This window comes from Oryctolagus cuniculus, chromosome 4 (assembly GCF_051225735.1).
Source record: "Oryctolagus cuniculus isolate XC-2025 breed Fujian yellow rabbit chromosome 4, ASM5122573v1, whole genome shotgun sequence".
Taxonomy (NCBI): domain Eukaryota; kingdom Metazoa; phylum Chordata; class Mammalia; order Lagomorpha; family Leporidae; genus Oryctolagus; species Oryctolagus cuniculus.
In genome coordinates this window covers 162,357,815-162,373,467 of record NC_142870.1, presented here as the reverse complement: position 1 = coordinate 162,373,467, position 15,653 = coordinate 162,357,815, and the positions used below count along the sequence as shown (strand labels likewise).

The following is a 15,653-nucleotide window of genomic DNA, read 5'->3' as shown; positions in this document are numbered from 1 at the left end:
GCTCCTTGAATGATGTAACCTTTATAGGTACTCTTTAGTCCAAATTTTTCCATTAGCTCATCCTCAACCCAAGTCCTTCTCCAATTAGCCTCCTGAAACTCTCTTTTAATCAGTTTCAATCTGTTTCTAATAATGTTGTCAAAGTTCTCTCACTCACTGAGAATAGATCTTTCTTTGTTTCTCCATTTTTCTTGTGTTGGGAGTAAAAGCAAACATAGAGTCACAAGATATTCCAGTGACTCCTGTCACATAACAACCTACTACAACTCTCTAATGTCTCATGATTCTCTGGGTCAGAGAGGAGGGCAGTCTCAGTCAAGATACCCTGTCCCTTGAGGTGGTGGTGGTGGTTCAGTAGTATTCGGTAGGTGGGAATACTGCTTAACCCATACAACTTGGGTTTTGGCAGGAGAGGCCGGGAGGCTCCGTTCAGATACAACTGCTCACAGGAGCTACTAATATTTCCTTTCAAACATGGAGGTTTCATGGTGGTTGGACTTCTACCCTGGCAAAGCTTTTCACCAGAACTCACATCCCAAGAGAACTGGAAGAAAACTACATGGCCTTTGGGGCCCTTTCTTATCTAGTCTCAGAAGCCAGAAAGTACCACTACTGCCATATTCTAGATTCCAGGTGAGTCACAGGTGATCCCAAATTCAGAGGGAGAGGACTTAAACATGACTTCTTTATGGGGGAGTAGCAAAGTCACATTTTTTAAGAGAGCTTGTAGGATGGGAGATAACATTGTGGCCATCTCCGGAAAATATTCTCTGCCACAAGAGCACAGTGGAAGTCACATAGCCCTGCCTTAAATTCTGCCTCTCTTCCTTCTTAACTGTACAACTCTTGGGAAGTTACATAATGTCAGAGAGCTTATTTTTTGTCTTATTAAATAGGATGTTAAAAGCTAGCTCTTGTGGTCAAATGACAATGCTAAACGAGAAGGTACACATACGCAGACTGAAAAGTAAACTCACTATGTAGAAGCATTCCTTTTTTCCCTTTCTGGAAGCAGTAATGCTATAAGCAATGATCCTAGATGATCCTTCAAGAACAGCAGTCTCTGCTGTTTTCTGAGTCTGTTCTCTGCTAACGGTTGGCTACTATCTGGTCCCTTCTTTTTGTAACTGCATCTAGTTTTCTCCACATCTCTTTCTGTACCCTATCAGAGAAGGTGATGTGCGGATCACCCACTAAACAACAGCCAACACAGGCATCCATTTGCTCAGAATACTGTCTAATGATGGGCTTACAGCAAAGTTAATATTTGGAAGCGTGTATCCAGAATGGAAAACCTGTTTGCTCTCTGACAGAGAACTAAACCTCTAACTCATTATAAATTCTCAATATGTAGGTATATGTTATGAAAGTATGCATAATGACATTTGTTTTCTAGAGTGCAGTAAAAGAACAAATTCCACTTTTAATGCTAAATGCCAACTGTAGTATAGGTTTGGGTGTTCAGATTTGACTTCTAGGGCTTAAAAAACATTGATAATAAAGTTGTTAGTGTAGGCTTAAAACTTTTTTATAATAGCATACTGTGTTCATTTATTTCTATTGTTTATTATCATGGTTTCCTTTTTATTCTTTCTTTCTTCTTTCTTTCCTACATTTCTTACTTTTTTTCTTTCTCTCTCTTGCTGTCTTGTTTGTGACAATATGCCTCATTGTTGGTGATGCATTTATATCCACTCATTCTCTGGAACACATAAAATTGTGATGAAATACAAAATCTGACCCAGCCCAACATGGAGTAATCTGGACTAGGTTTTCACTTATTTCGTTAAACAAAGCAAGACAACGTCCAGGAGTCCGTGTCCTGTCACTTGGCTCTCTAAATGCTCTGTGGCGTGGCAGGAAAGCTGGGTGCTATGACACAAATCAGTATAGCTCTCAGAGGAGTGAGATGGTCTCTGGCTGTCATCCATGAAACAAGCTTAGATTCACTGATGATTCTTTTGGCTGGAGGCAGGAAGCCAGACTCAGTTACTTTGAAGGAAACCAGAGAGAACTAATAAGGACTATCGCCCTAGATATCTTCAAGCCCTTTCTCCACAAAGCAGTGTGGGTCCCAAACAACAATCAGATCAGCAGAGAACTTCACTGCTGGTGCTCCAGAGCCTAGACTGCATTCGTGCAGGCACGAGTATCAGCTGGCAGTGCCCTCTGGGACACACGCCATGAACAGCCATGTAAACATGTGCTGTCTCTGCCACCGTTTGTGTGTGTGTGTGTGTGTGTGTGTGTGTGTGAAGTAAGGAAGGCAGATAACCAGACTCTTCAATGGCTTATCTGCACTTTGTCCCATCAACGGGTGCTGGCAATCTGGTTTGAGCAAACGGACTGCAGTCTCAGACATCGAGAATCCTTGGAAACTAACCGTGGGGATCATAATGGTATTTGAAAGATGAATGTTTTAGGGAGGTAACAGGAGGACTATTCAGAGCAAATAGGCCAGCACATAGCAATGACAACTGGTCTAGCCGCTAGCCCACTTTAACTCAGTTGTCTGTATGCCAGTAAAGCTGCTATAACAAAATGGAAAATACTGGGTGTTATATAAATAACACAAATTTGTGCCTCACAGTTCTGGAAGCTGAGAATTCCAGGATCAAGGCACTGACAGATTTTGTGTCTGGTGAGGACCCACCTTCTCCCTCTATCCTTACATGATAGAAGAGATGAATCCCAAAGAGACATTTCTCATAACATATGCAAATGACCAAGAAGTATACGAAAAAATGCTCAATATCAGTAACAAGGAAATGCAATTCAAAACCACAAAGAGGGGGTTGTGGTATAGCAGGTAAATCCACCACCTGCAATGTAAGCATCCCATATGGGCTCCAGTTCCTGTCTTGGCTGCTCCACTCCCTGCTAATGTTACCTACCAAAACAGCAGGGGATGGCCCAAGTACTTGGGTTCCTACATCCACATGACAGACACTGAAGAAGATTCTGGAAACTGGCTTCGGACAGGCCCAGCTCCCTCCATTCCTCTCCCTCCCACTCTCTCTAGCTTTGCTTTTTAAATAAATAAATACTTTAAAAAATATAACAACAAACAGATGTCACCTCCTACCCGTTAGCATGGTTAAAAAAAACAAGAGATACAAAGTATCATCACCAGTGTGGATAAAGGGTTCCCTTGTACACTGTTAGTGGGAATGTAAATTTGTACAACCTGCATGGAGAACATCAGAGTAGTTCCTAAAAAGTTAAAAATTATATGATCCAGCAACCCCACTTCTCAGTATAATTAATTAATTTATGTATTTGAAAGGCAGAGTAACAGAGAAGGAGATGGAAATTGCAAACATCTTCCTTTCTCTTATTCACTCCACAATAGCCAGATTAATGTCAGGAGCCAGGAACTCCAACCTGCTCTTCCATATGGGTATCAGGGGTCCAAGTACTTGAGCCACCTTCTGCTGCCTTCCCAGACACACTACCAGAAAGCTGAATTGGAAGCAGAGCAGCCAGGACTCAAACCATTGATCTAAAACAAGATGCCAGCATTGTTAGCAGGAGCTTAACCCACCATTCCCACAACACAGGAGCTCTGAGTATATATTGAGAGGAACTAAAGTCAGGATCCTGAAGAGATATCTGCCCTCCCATATTCACTGTACTATTATTCACAACAGCCAAGATGTAGAAAGAATCTAGAGTCAATCAACAGAAGAATGGGTAAATAAAATGTGGCATAGATATAAAATGGGATATTAGCGTTAAATAAGAAGACAATCTTGTTTTTGTAACATGCATCTGTTTATCAGGGTTATTGGCCTATAGCTTTTGCTTCCTGTGATGTCTTTGGCTTTAGTATCAAGATAGCTGGTAAGAGAAGCAGAGGTATATAGAAGCCGGAAGCCCTCTGCTGCTAGTGAGTCCCTGCTCCTACTCAGCACCCAAGAAACCAAGAATCTCTCTTCACAGTTTCCACCCCAGACCTCCTGGAGAAAGGGAGGGGACCATTCTGGGCCAGCTTCGTGGCTTAGTGGGTAAAGCCACCACCTGTGAAGCTGGCATTCCATATGGGCACTAATTCAAGTCCTGGCTGTTTACTCCTGGCTAATGTCCCTGGGAAGGCAGCAGGAGATGCCCCAAACTCTTGGGCCCCTGTACCCACATGGGAGACTGGAAGAAGCTCCCAACTCCTGGCTTCAGTCTGGCTCCACTCCAGCTGTTGTAGTCATTTGGAAGTGAGCAAATGGCTGGACGATTTCTCTCTCTGTCTCATCTACTCATTCTCTGTAATTCTGCCTTTCAAACAAATAAAACATCTTAAAAAAGAATTTGTAGTTTAGTTTCTATTTATTGGTGAATTTTTGCATTTCTTATTTTGACTCATTTCTGTTTCCTTCCATGTGGTCAGAGAAGATAACTGGTATGATTTCAATCTCCTTAAATTTGTTAAGACTTGTTTTGTTAAATTGTTAAGACATGCATTCTACACTGGATAATGTTCCTGTGTGCTTGAGAAGAATGTACATTCTTCTGCTGCTGGACGTAAAGTTCTGGTTTTTTTTAGGTATGTTTGATCTATAGTGTTGCTCAACTCACATTTTTTTTGAAATTTTCTGCCTAGGTGCTTTATCCATTATTTAAAGGAGTATTGAATTCTCCCATTACTATTGTACCTCTATCTATCTCTACCTTCAGGGCTGTGAATATTAACCTTCTACATGTAAATTATGTGCTGTTGACTGAATATATACTAGTAACCGTGTCTTCCTGTTGAATTGATCTGTTTATCATTAAATAATGACCTTATTTGTGATAGTTTCAGACTTAAAGTCTATTTTTTTCTAATATAAGTCTATCCAGCATATAGTGGAGGGAACTCACTCAATATGGCAGTATTACCAAGTGATTAACAGCTTGAGCTCTGCACTGGTCTTCCTAGGTTCTCTCATTTCCTACTATATGGAAATAAACTTAATTTTGCCTCAGATTTTTCTTTTTAATCTGTTTTTTTTTTTTTTTTTTGACAGAGTTAGACAGTGAGAGAGGGAGACAGAGAGAAAAGTCTTCCTTCCGCTGGTTCACCCCCCAAATGGCTGCCACAGCCGGCACTGCACCAATCCGAAGCCAGGAGCCAGGTGCTTCTCCTGGTCTCCCATGTGGGTGCAGGGCCCAAGCACTTGGGCCATCCTCCACTGCCTTCCCAGGCCACAGCAGAGAGCTGTACTGGAAGAGGAGCAATCGGAACTAGAACCTGGTGCCCATTTTGGATGCTGGTGCCGCAGGCAGAGGATTAACCAAGTGAGACATGACACCGGCCTCTCTTTTTAGTCTGTTAAATAGGGTTATTTAATGAGCTTTAGGGACTCATTGAAAGCACTGAATGAGAATACTTGTAAAATCTCATAGTCAATGGAGTATGATGTATACTCCATATTATTTTATTATGAAAAGAGTAAAGAAAATTTTGTGGCATGCAATACATGCACAGAAACTGTACATAAAATGTGAAAAATGAAAATGAGTTTCCTCTGTTACTTAATACAAAGAAAATTTGTTTGGGATGGAAAGGGCAAGGTAGGGAGAAGGGTGAATGCAAGAGTGAAACTTCACTTCAAATGAGCTCACTTACGTGTACCATGGGCCTTTTTGCCACCCATCACCATCAACTAGTGCCCTAAATGTCCCCTGGAGAAGATATGTGACACATAAAAGGGAAACATGACAGAACTACCCCCGGAAAAGCAGAAAAGTCTTTAACGTGTCAAAACCAAATCCAGCAGGATTTAGTCCACCGCAAGGGAAATTGTCCAGTCACAGAGTGCCAATGAGGGATGTTCATGCAATACCCAGTTCATCCTCCTAGTCAGGCCACATGAGCTTCATTCAACAGCAATGAAGGTGTGAGATTCCACAACTCGCTTGCTCCCAATCATGAAGTCATTCTTCCATATTTGCAATTGAGGGCAGGAGCAGAGTGGAAGGCAGTTTCTACGGAAGTTTCCCAAGGAGACAGACAAAGGACAATTTTTGCCTTAACATTAAAAATAAAACAAACTTGGCCAGCGCCGCAGCTCACTAGGCTAATCCTCTGCCTAGCGGCGCCGGCCCACCAGGTTCTAGTCCCGGTCGGGGCGCCGGATTCTGTCCTGGTTGCCCCTCTTCCAGGCCAGCTCTCTGCTATGGCCTGGGAGTGCAGTGGAGGATGGCCCAAGTACTTGGGTCCTGCACTCCATGGGAGCCCAGGAGAAGCACCTGGCTCCTGCCATCGGATCAGTGCAGTGCACTGGCCGCAGCGCGCCAGCCATGGCGGCCATTGGAGGGTGAACCAATGGCAAAGGAAGACCTTTCTCTCTGTCTCTCTCTCACTGTCCACTCTGCATGTCAAAAAATAAATAAATAAATAAAAATAAAAATAAAACAAACTTATTAAAGACTATAATGGCAAATTGTAATGAAATTATACAATATTATGAGTCACATGTAACTGTCTTTGCTGTTTCAACTGAATCATTATATATATGTAACTAAGTTATATTCTTTAACTTAGCTATCTTATCTAGACAATAGGCACAAGGACACTCATAGAAGTTGTCTTAGCTTTTTTTTCATGTACAAACAAGTGATTCATTTACATAATTTTTCTTTTCTCAGAGACAAAGACATCATCAAGCTATTTCTACTAGAATATAAATGTTCAAATATTTCTAATATTAATGCTACTTAATAGACACAACGGGAAAGAACAAAAGACATTCTTTGCTCTGTTTACATTTATATTTCTAAAGCTAATATTTAGAATGACCAAATATCTTTATTATAGGTCTTTTGAATCTGAAATTGTATTATCTAGTGTTATACCAGAGCCCTGAAAACTCAAGATGATCAATTATTTATAAGTAGTAATAATAGCATGGATAATAAGAGGCTTTAATTTGACAAATAATTAGCTTTACATCCAAAAATTGATAATATAGCATCACACTAAAAGGGAAATTGCTCTTCTTTCCTGTTGTGGACAGTAATGATATCTCCTTAGTTAGATAATAGCACAAAAATCATTCACTTATTATTGGTTTAAGAGAGAAGTCTCAGTTCTTGAAAAACTCTTGATGTAAGCATTTATCTACTAAACTGGTAATTTGAAACTATTTTCCTACATTATAAGGTAGAGTTTTTCTAAAGATCCACTCCCTTTGTATCTTAGTACACTTTCTGGTCTGGCCTCGACTGCCTTCTAGTCTCACATGGTATATTTCTTCATCTTGTACCCACAATGCTTTGCCATTGTGGGTACCTCAAAAAAGTCATGCTCCCTTCTACGGTGGGGCCTGTGCACCTGCTCCTCCTTCTGCTTGCGTCCACAGCAAACTCCTCATTAGTATTGATGAAGACTTTCCTCATCCTAAGACCACTTGTCTTGTTTTTATGCCCTTATTCAACTTTATATGTCTACAGTGTTGGGATATTTTTGTAATTATATTATTACTTATCTGTCTTGTAATTCTGAAATCTCCGTGAGAAAACAGATCTTGCCTTTTTGGATTTTCTCTTTTAATTTTAATTTAAGTTTATTTTTTTTAGCAGTCATCATGCTAGCCAAGTTTAACAAAGAGAATACACCTGACAAGCCAGGTAAACATCTCAGTAAAGAACTCAGAGCCCAGTCTGCATTCAGACTGGCACTTTCATGGATATGGATACAGGCCTTGCATGTCTCCTTTAATTGCCTGTCTGGGATATGGTGGGTGGAGGGTTTCTTGTGCATGGGATTCCTGAATTTCCTGCCAGAACTTCATAGTGGATCTAATAGCCCCTTGGTGCAGGGTGGAGTAGATTCCCCTAAGTGCCCCCAAGAAAAAGCTCCCATCCACCTATCAAGGCTCTTGAACAAAGGCAAGACTTCTGATACGCAAATGTTAGTCAGCTCCCATGGCTTCCTTCTACATTTTTTTTTCCATCATTCAACCACACAAAAATTCCCATTTTCTTCAAAAAAAGGCCCACTTTCTATTAAAGTTCCCGTTTTCCTCAGCCTATCTTACATACATAGGTTAATATCTACCTAGCTACCTTAACATTTCTCCCTCAAGAGAATTAACGCACAATCTTATAGGGATAGCATGGGTGAAAGTCCATTTTCTACATTTTCTTTGAGCTGGTACATGGGCATAGAGCTGGTTAGGGTATTCTCTTCCTCTCTGTCCTATGGTGTAGAATCAGCATCCAGCTTGACATAACTAATAGACATTCAATACATGTTGACAGACTATTTGGCTTCATTTCTAGACAAGTGATCAACAATCTGCCAGTTCCCAGATTGGAAGTTAGTCAATACTATATTAGATATTTTAGTTAGCAGAAGGTCAACAGATTATGTATTAATAACAATTGTGTCCTGTGATGTAATATATCATATGGCTCCAACTTTATCTCCCTTGCTAAATGTGTCTTTTTTCTAATGATGAAAATTTGCAAGGGGGACATTGGGTCAGGTTTCTCAGTATCCTTTTTCAAGTAGCACACTAATATAATTAGCTGTTCTAAAGATAATTAACTTCTATAATAATGTCTATAAGGTTGAATGTATAGTTGAAATGAGGAAAGAAGAATTAGTTTACATACTTACTGATTCTCTGGACACGGTATTGACTCTGGGAAGCTCTTAGTATAAAATACAATAGAGAATCCCTGGAAAAAGCAAGTTCATTCTTCCCTAAAAACATCCAATCCTGTGGTTCCTGAAGCCTCTTTTACAAGTAGTAAAATTGTCAACACATGACCTAACATTGTTGGCCTATCTGTTGACTTACACAAAGGCAGAATCCATGAAAAATCTTCGTAAAGCTCACCCTCCCTATCCCGCACATATTTTCCTGCCGTCTTAAGATAGCTGTCACACTCCTCTGTAGCTCTTTTATTCTACCACAAAATGAGATTAACATCTACTAACCTTAAAAGAATAGTTCTAATGTACAATGAATCAAAAGAGCTGAGAAAGAGCATATGCATGTTATTATAGAAATGTCTAAAATGATTAAGAAGAAATTCATTCCAGCATCACACATCTTTGCAGCTTTCCAACATCAAGGAAAACTTAACAAAAATAAGGTACTTCATGACATTTCTCAGGAAATAAAAAATTTAAATTTCAAAGAAGTAGAAGTCACCAAGAAAAATATAGAAACAAAAATTTTAAATAAAATTCCTGAAACCTAAAAACAAACCCTTTGTATTCCTCAGAAACAGTAATGATGATATTCAAAATGACTAATAATACTGTCAGTACTCAAAGAACATGACTACCGAGCAAGGCATTAATGGATAATGCTGCCTATTAAAGGAGTCTCAACTTAATCTGGGATTGAATGCTTCTCTTTAAGGTTATAAACCTTGGGAACTGCATTGTAGCATAGGAGGCTAAGCTGACCCCTGTGACACAAGTCCTGGCTACTTGATTTCTGACGCAGCTCCCTGCCAATGTGCCCATGAAAGCACAGGGAGATAGCCCAGGTACCTGGGTCCCTGTCACTCACATGGAAGACTGAGGATGAATGAATGAATGAATGAATTTGAGGGGTGAGCCAGCAAATGGGAGATCTCTTCCTCTCTCAGACTCAGACTCTCTCTCCTATAACTCTGCCTTTCATATAATAAATAAGGAAACCTCTAAAAAAATGAATAAAAGGGGTGAAACCTTATAGGAAAACCAATTTCATGTCTCATTAAGACATCTATGGGTTAGCTACTGCCTGTAGCATGTCCCAGTTGGTCCTCTTCCAATCCAGCTCTCTGCTTATGGCCTGGGAAAGCAGTGGAGGATGGCACAAGTGCTTGGGCCCTTGTACCCATGTGGGAGGCTCAGAGGAAGCTCCTGGCTCCAAGCTTCAGATTAGCCCAGCTACAGCTGTTGCACCCATTTGGGTAGTGAACCCATAGATGGAAGACCTCTCTTTCTGTCTCTACCTCTCTCTGTCTCTCTGTCTGTAACTCTATGAAAGAATTAAATACATCTTTTTTAAAAAGACACCTATCCCCTAATCTATTTATTCTTCCTTTGTTGTAAACATTGCAGAATGTCACAGCAGTACTGTTAAGCTTTGTTTTTCATTTTCTTTGTTGAATTTGTTGTCTTTTCCTACTTCATATTCAATTCAGTTCAAACTTTCACAGGGACAGTTTCAAGGTATGCTTTTTCAAATATGCAGTTTAAAGCCTTGGGTGTCTGAATCAAATACTGTGGCAACATTCTTTGGAAATGTAGTTGTAAGTGTGAGATTCTGAGCTGAAGTATACAAATCAGGCTGGGATACCATGGGCTATCTGTTCATATTTAACTAATGTGGCAGAATATTCATCAGAGAATTCTTTGTTTCCTTGGAGCAAGTTATGCAAGCAAGAAAAACCACATTTTTCATGTGATAAGGTTCATATTGAATTAAACCTTCCTAACCCTTGGGCATATGTTGCTCATTAACTCCCCGCTTTGTGCTTAATAGGTTTCCTCCCATCTCTTTATAACCAAGCTCTCCCTAAATACAGGGAGAGGTCTTGCTTTCCTGGTTAAGAGCTAACCTGTCTTCCAGGCTTGGTCTCTTTGCGTGGTGAGAGGTTCTTGATGGAATTACTCATCTGTTTGGAGCTCCTGGTAAGAGAGGAAAAGGACCTCTACAAGATAAAAAGAAAGTTCTTCATTCTGAAAGGCACAAGAGAGTAATTCAAATCCGCAAGAAGAATTGAAGAGTACTGGAAGCAGTAAATATGTAGGTTAATATAAAACACTCCAAAATCATGTGTTTTCACATTTCTCCTTAAACCCCTTTAAAAGGCATAAGGTGGTGGCGGTAGCTAGCTTTTGAGGACTCATGTGACGACCTCCGGGGACCCTCTGAGAGGAAAGGGGTGGATACAGCTGTAATCACCTTCCTCTTCGATATCACTACCTAGCCCTCAGAACCAGGTGATATTACTAAATCTTCCTTCCCCCCAGTGTCTTACCTCACTTCCAAGGAGACTAGTGTATTCTTCGCTGGTTTGCCAGTTGGTCAAGTCCCCAGCCTGAATGTTTCCTGAAGGACCTTGTAGCTAAGGCAGTACCAGGAAAACTACAGCCAGTGCTCCATGGTCTGGAGCAGTTTGGTGTTTCTGGGGCAAACCAACCACCTTGTGTTATATCTTAATGTTAGCCGTCGCAAAGCACACCGGACACCGGAGTAAGGGAAAGGGTTTATTGGAGAACAACCTACAGACTGGAGTGAAGGGGCGGCGAAGGAAAAAAGGAGAGAGAGTATAAGAGAGATACAGAGAGGAGAGGAGCTAGCAAGGAGAGAAGATAGAGCAGAGAAGAGGAGAGAGGAGAGCAGAGCCAAGAGACCAGAGGAGGAGGCTAGAGAGAGGAACCGAGAGAGAAGGGCCAAGAGCCAAGAGCCCAGAGGAGGAGGCTCGAGAGAGAGCAGGAGGGAAGGGGCAAGAGAGCAGGTGTTCAGGAACAGGCCCTTTTAAAACTTTGCCTGAGGGCGGGCAGGGAAGCAGGAGCAGCCAATCCCATTAGGATGGGGGTGAAGTCTGGCTCAGGTAGCTGGGCCATGTGGCTAACTGCGCCAGTTTCCTAACACCTTGTACCTTTGAGAACCAGCTGCATCTTTGGGATCAATGGTTTTGAGGCTGGGCTGATCAGAAACACAATGAATTTGTCAGGTAGCTGGAGATCACTCAGCCAAACTTCACGACAAAGTTTTACCAAGCAGTTGGCTGCTATTGCTGGTAAGAACTGATGGGCATCACATCAAAGGAGATAACCACAACTGATGGAGCCAAGGCTATGAATCTACAGTGAATAATTCAAGTATTTCACTTACAGGCCTGTGGTTGGTAACCCAACAAGCTGACTGGACCTTGTTCAGCACAGACCTGGTTGTTTTAACATGAACGTGGCAGCTGGACACCAAGTGTAACTGTATCCATCTAAGCAAATCCAGATCATTTTTGTCTGGTGATTTGTATCTTTCCAAGAGGTATCAAACCCTCAAGAATTTGAAGGCTTCTTTTGCAACTATAACCAAAAGGAATCTGTGTTACAACTCACAGCCTACTGCTAGCCCATAGGAAATACAAAGTGAATCCTGACTTCGCCAAAAACAAAGAGGAAATACAAGGTCACTCAAGAATTTTTATGATCTAGCTGGATTCAGATGGCTCATTTTACCACCCTTACCTGATTCTAGAATAACTGTGTGACATCCTAACCACCAGCTGTCTAAATGACGACCTAATAAAATTGTGGGCAAATTGAGAGAGGGAGACAATTACTCCCTCCTTTCACACTGTGTGTATTTGAATTCAAATAGTAATGACTTTTTTTTTAAAAAAAGAGTTATTTTATTTATTTGAAAGACAGAGTTACAGAGAGAGGTACAGACAGAGAGAGAGGCCGCAATGGCTGGAGCTGTGCTAATCTGAAGCCAGGAGCCAGGAGCTTCTTCCAAGTCTCCCATGTGGGTGCAGGGGCCCAAGGACTTGGGTCATCTTCTTATGCTTTCCCAGGCCATAGCAGAGAGCTGGATTGGAAGAGGAGCAGCTGGGACTAGAACCAGTGCCCATATGGGATGCTGGCGCTTCAGGCCAGGGCTTTAACCCGCAGCACCACAGTGCCGGCCCCCAAATAGCAATAACTTTTTTATGAAGCATAGATGATATCCTTGGAGTTGGAAGCAGGTGTTCCTATTCTGTAAGTCTGCTGTACAACAATGTGAGTCTGAGACTCTTTATAGCAAACAGATTTTTTTTGTACCAAAATAAAAACTGAAACTTCCTAGCCATAAGACTCCAGAAAAAGCACAAGGTAGTACAAAGCAATAATTATAACGTTATAATATTAGATTGATAATACATAGAGATGTGATATATAGAAAAGTAATAACACAAAGGAATGGAAGAGTTATATTTTAGCAAATTTTCTGTATTTTGCTAAAATTATTGGTGTTATTCTATAAGAAATTATAATAAATTATATGCATTTTATAATTCAGAAAAAGCACTTGAGAGAATATCTCAAAATAAAGTTTAAGAAATAAAAATGGTACACTAAATATGCTATCTGAACAATAAACAAGGCAGCAAAAGAACAGGAACAAAGAAATAGGCAACTCAATAGTGATAATTGGAGACCTTAATACTCAAGAGTCAGTAATTCATGGAACCACTGAACTAAAAACCAGTAAATATTTAGAAGATTTGAACAATACTATAAACCAAGTCAAATTTATTTATGCAGGACATTCCATCCAACAAGTGCACAGTACATAGTCTTCTTTTTAAATATTTATTTATTTATTTGAAAGTCAGAGTTACAGAAAAGTAGAGGCAGAGAGAGAGAGAGAGAGAGAAAAATATTCCATCTACTGGTTCATTCCCGAAATGGCCGCAGCAGCCAGAGTTGAGCTGATCTGAAGCCAAAAGTTTCTTCCAGGTCTCCCACATGGGTGCAGGGGCACCAGCACTTGGGCCATTTTTCATTGCTTCCCCAGGTGCAGTAGCAGGGAGCTGGTCAGCAGTGGAGCAGCTGGGACTTAAACTGGTGCCCATATGGGATGCTGGCCCTGCAGGCAGCAGCTCTATCTGCTACACCATGGTGCTGGCCCCCAGTACATGGTCTTTTTAGCTACACATGGAACATTTTCCAGGAACAGACCATAGGATAAAATAAAAACATCTCAATGGGGGCCAGCATTGTAATGCAGCAGGTTAAGACATTGTTTGTAAAATTGGCATCCAATTTAAGTGCCAGTTTAAGACCTAGCAACTCTGTTTTTCATCCATCTTCCTACTAATGTTACTGGGAAGGGTGTACAAGATAGCCTGAGTACTTAGGTGTCTGCCACTGATGTGGGAAACCAAGATGGAGTTCTGGTTTCCTGGCTTCAGCTTGGCCCAGACTTGGTTGTTGTAGCCATTTGGAGAGTGAACCAGAAGATGTAAGATCTCTCCCTCTCTCTCTGTTTCTCTGCTTTTCAAATAAATTATTTTTTTAAAATGTCAATACATGTAAAATGTCTGAAATCATACAAAGAGCAGTTGAGTGGAGAGAGTACACCTGGACAGACCAGGCAGGCAGCTCAGCAGAGAGGCAGAGGGCTGAGCGCGCCGTCCGGTTGAGGCCGGGGGTTTTTAAGGAGATGGGTCTCTGTCTTCACACATCTCCTCCTGAAACACAGGATTTTATGGCTGTAAATATTAAGAAGCTCCTATCTGAGTCTTCCCTTGAAGGGTTCAGAGGAAGGGTGAGCAGGGCCCCCTAGAGAATGGGGATCCGGAGCAGGGTATTTGAAATGCAGATACTGGGCTGCATCTGGGAGATTGTGGAAGATTTGTCAGGCAGAAGGGGTGGGGACCTCCACCTGGCGGGTTATCATGTAGAAGGGGGCAGGGCAGAATGCGAATACCAGGCTGCCCCTGAAACATTGTCAGGATGACTTTGAGATGCAGATGCATATGCTGGACATAGATGTCTTCTCTTTAGGCCTTTATGTCACACACACATAAGCTCATAACTGACTTCCTATCTAACATTTTGAGTTTCAATAGTCTTTTGATTCCCCTGTATGTAGAATCATGTCACCTGCAAATAGGGATAATTTGACTTCTTTCTTTCCAATTTGTATTTTTTTCTTACATAACGGCTATGGCTAAATCTTTCAGAAGTATGTATTTTTAAGATATTTTAATTTTTAATTAGCTTTTAACAGAATCACTGTGACTTGTAGATACAATACTCCCTCTCCCACTTTCCTTCTTATCCCCCTTCCTTCTTTTTCTCTTTTTTTGTTATTGAAATAACAAATTTTAAATTTACATTATAGTAAAAAGTTTAATACTTTACTGATTAAGGAATTTAACTAGTAAAAAGCAAAAATACCCTAGTTTAATGGAAATATGGACAAGGGCTATAAACAGTAATTGAATGGAAAAATGAACATTTCACCAGATACAGTAAATTTTAAAGTAATCACAGATCATTAAATCTGTAGTGGTATACCGTTCTTAACCATTGGATTCACAAAGGTATAAAACAAACTTTTACAAAACTATATTGGCAACAATACTGATATACAGATATTTCTATCTTTTTTCTATCTTTTTTAATTTTAGCTCCCACATATAAGGGAGAAGATGCCGTATTTGTCTTTCGGGGTCTATCCTATTTCACTCAACACGATGTTCTCTAGTTGTGCCCATTTTGCTGTAAATGTTAGAATTTCATTTTTATAGTTGTATAATATTCCACTGTGTATATATAGCTCATTTTCTTTATCTATTCATCTGATGACAGACACCTTTGTTGATTCTGGATATTGCAAACAGTACTGCTATGAACATGGTTGTGAAGGCATCTCTTTGATACATTGCTTTCAAATCTTTTGGGTATATACCCAGTAGTGGCATTGCTAGATCAAATGGCAAGTCTATTTTTAGTTTTAGTTTTTTTTTTTTTTTTTAAGAAATCTCTACACTGTTTTCCACAGTAGCTGCACTAATTCACTTTCCCACTAACAGTGTATAAGTGTTCCCCTTTGCGCACATCCTCATCCACATTTGTTACTCTCTGTGTTTGGATTTTAGCCATTCTGACAGGGGTGAGTTGATATCTGACTGTGGTTTTGATTTGCATTTCCCTGATGGCTAGT

At 40.6% G+C, this 15,653-nt stretch overlaps 1 long non-coding RNA gene across 4 annotated transcripts in view; it reads right to left on the bottom strand.

Annotated features, from left to right (window-relative positions):
- LOC149127199 (uncharacterized) overlaps nucleotides 1-12,170 on the bottom strand; it is a 44,840-nt gene extending 32,670 nt beyond the window's left edge. Inside the window, exons 1-2 of one of the 4 annotated variants that reach the window (XR_016232860.1) lie at nucleotides 10,969-12,170; nucleotides 10,546-10,638 (exon numbers count right to left, since the gene is read on the bottom strand). This is a non-coding gene — a long non-coding RNA (uncharacterized LOC149127199). Of the gene's footprint in view, nucleotides 1-10,545; nucleotides 10,667-10,968 lie in introns of all 4 variants that reach the window. The other 3 variants (XR_016232859.1, XR_016232858.1, XR_016232861.1) reach the window with 3 other exon arrangements.
- Nucleotides 12,171-15,653: the final 3,483 nt, after the last annotated feature.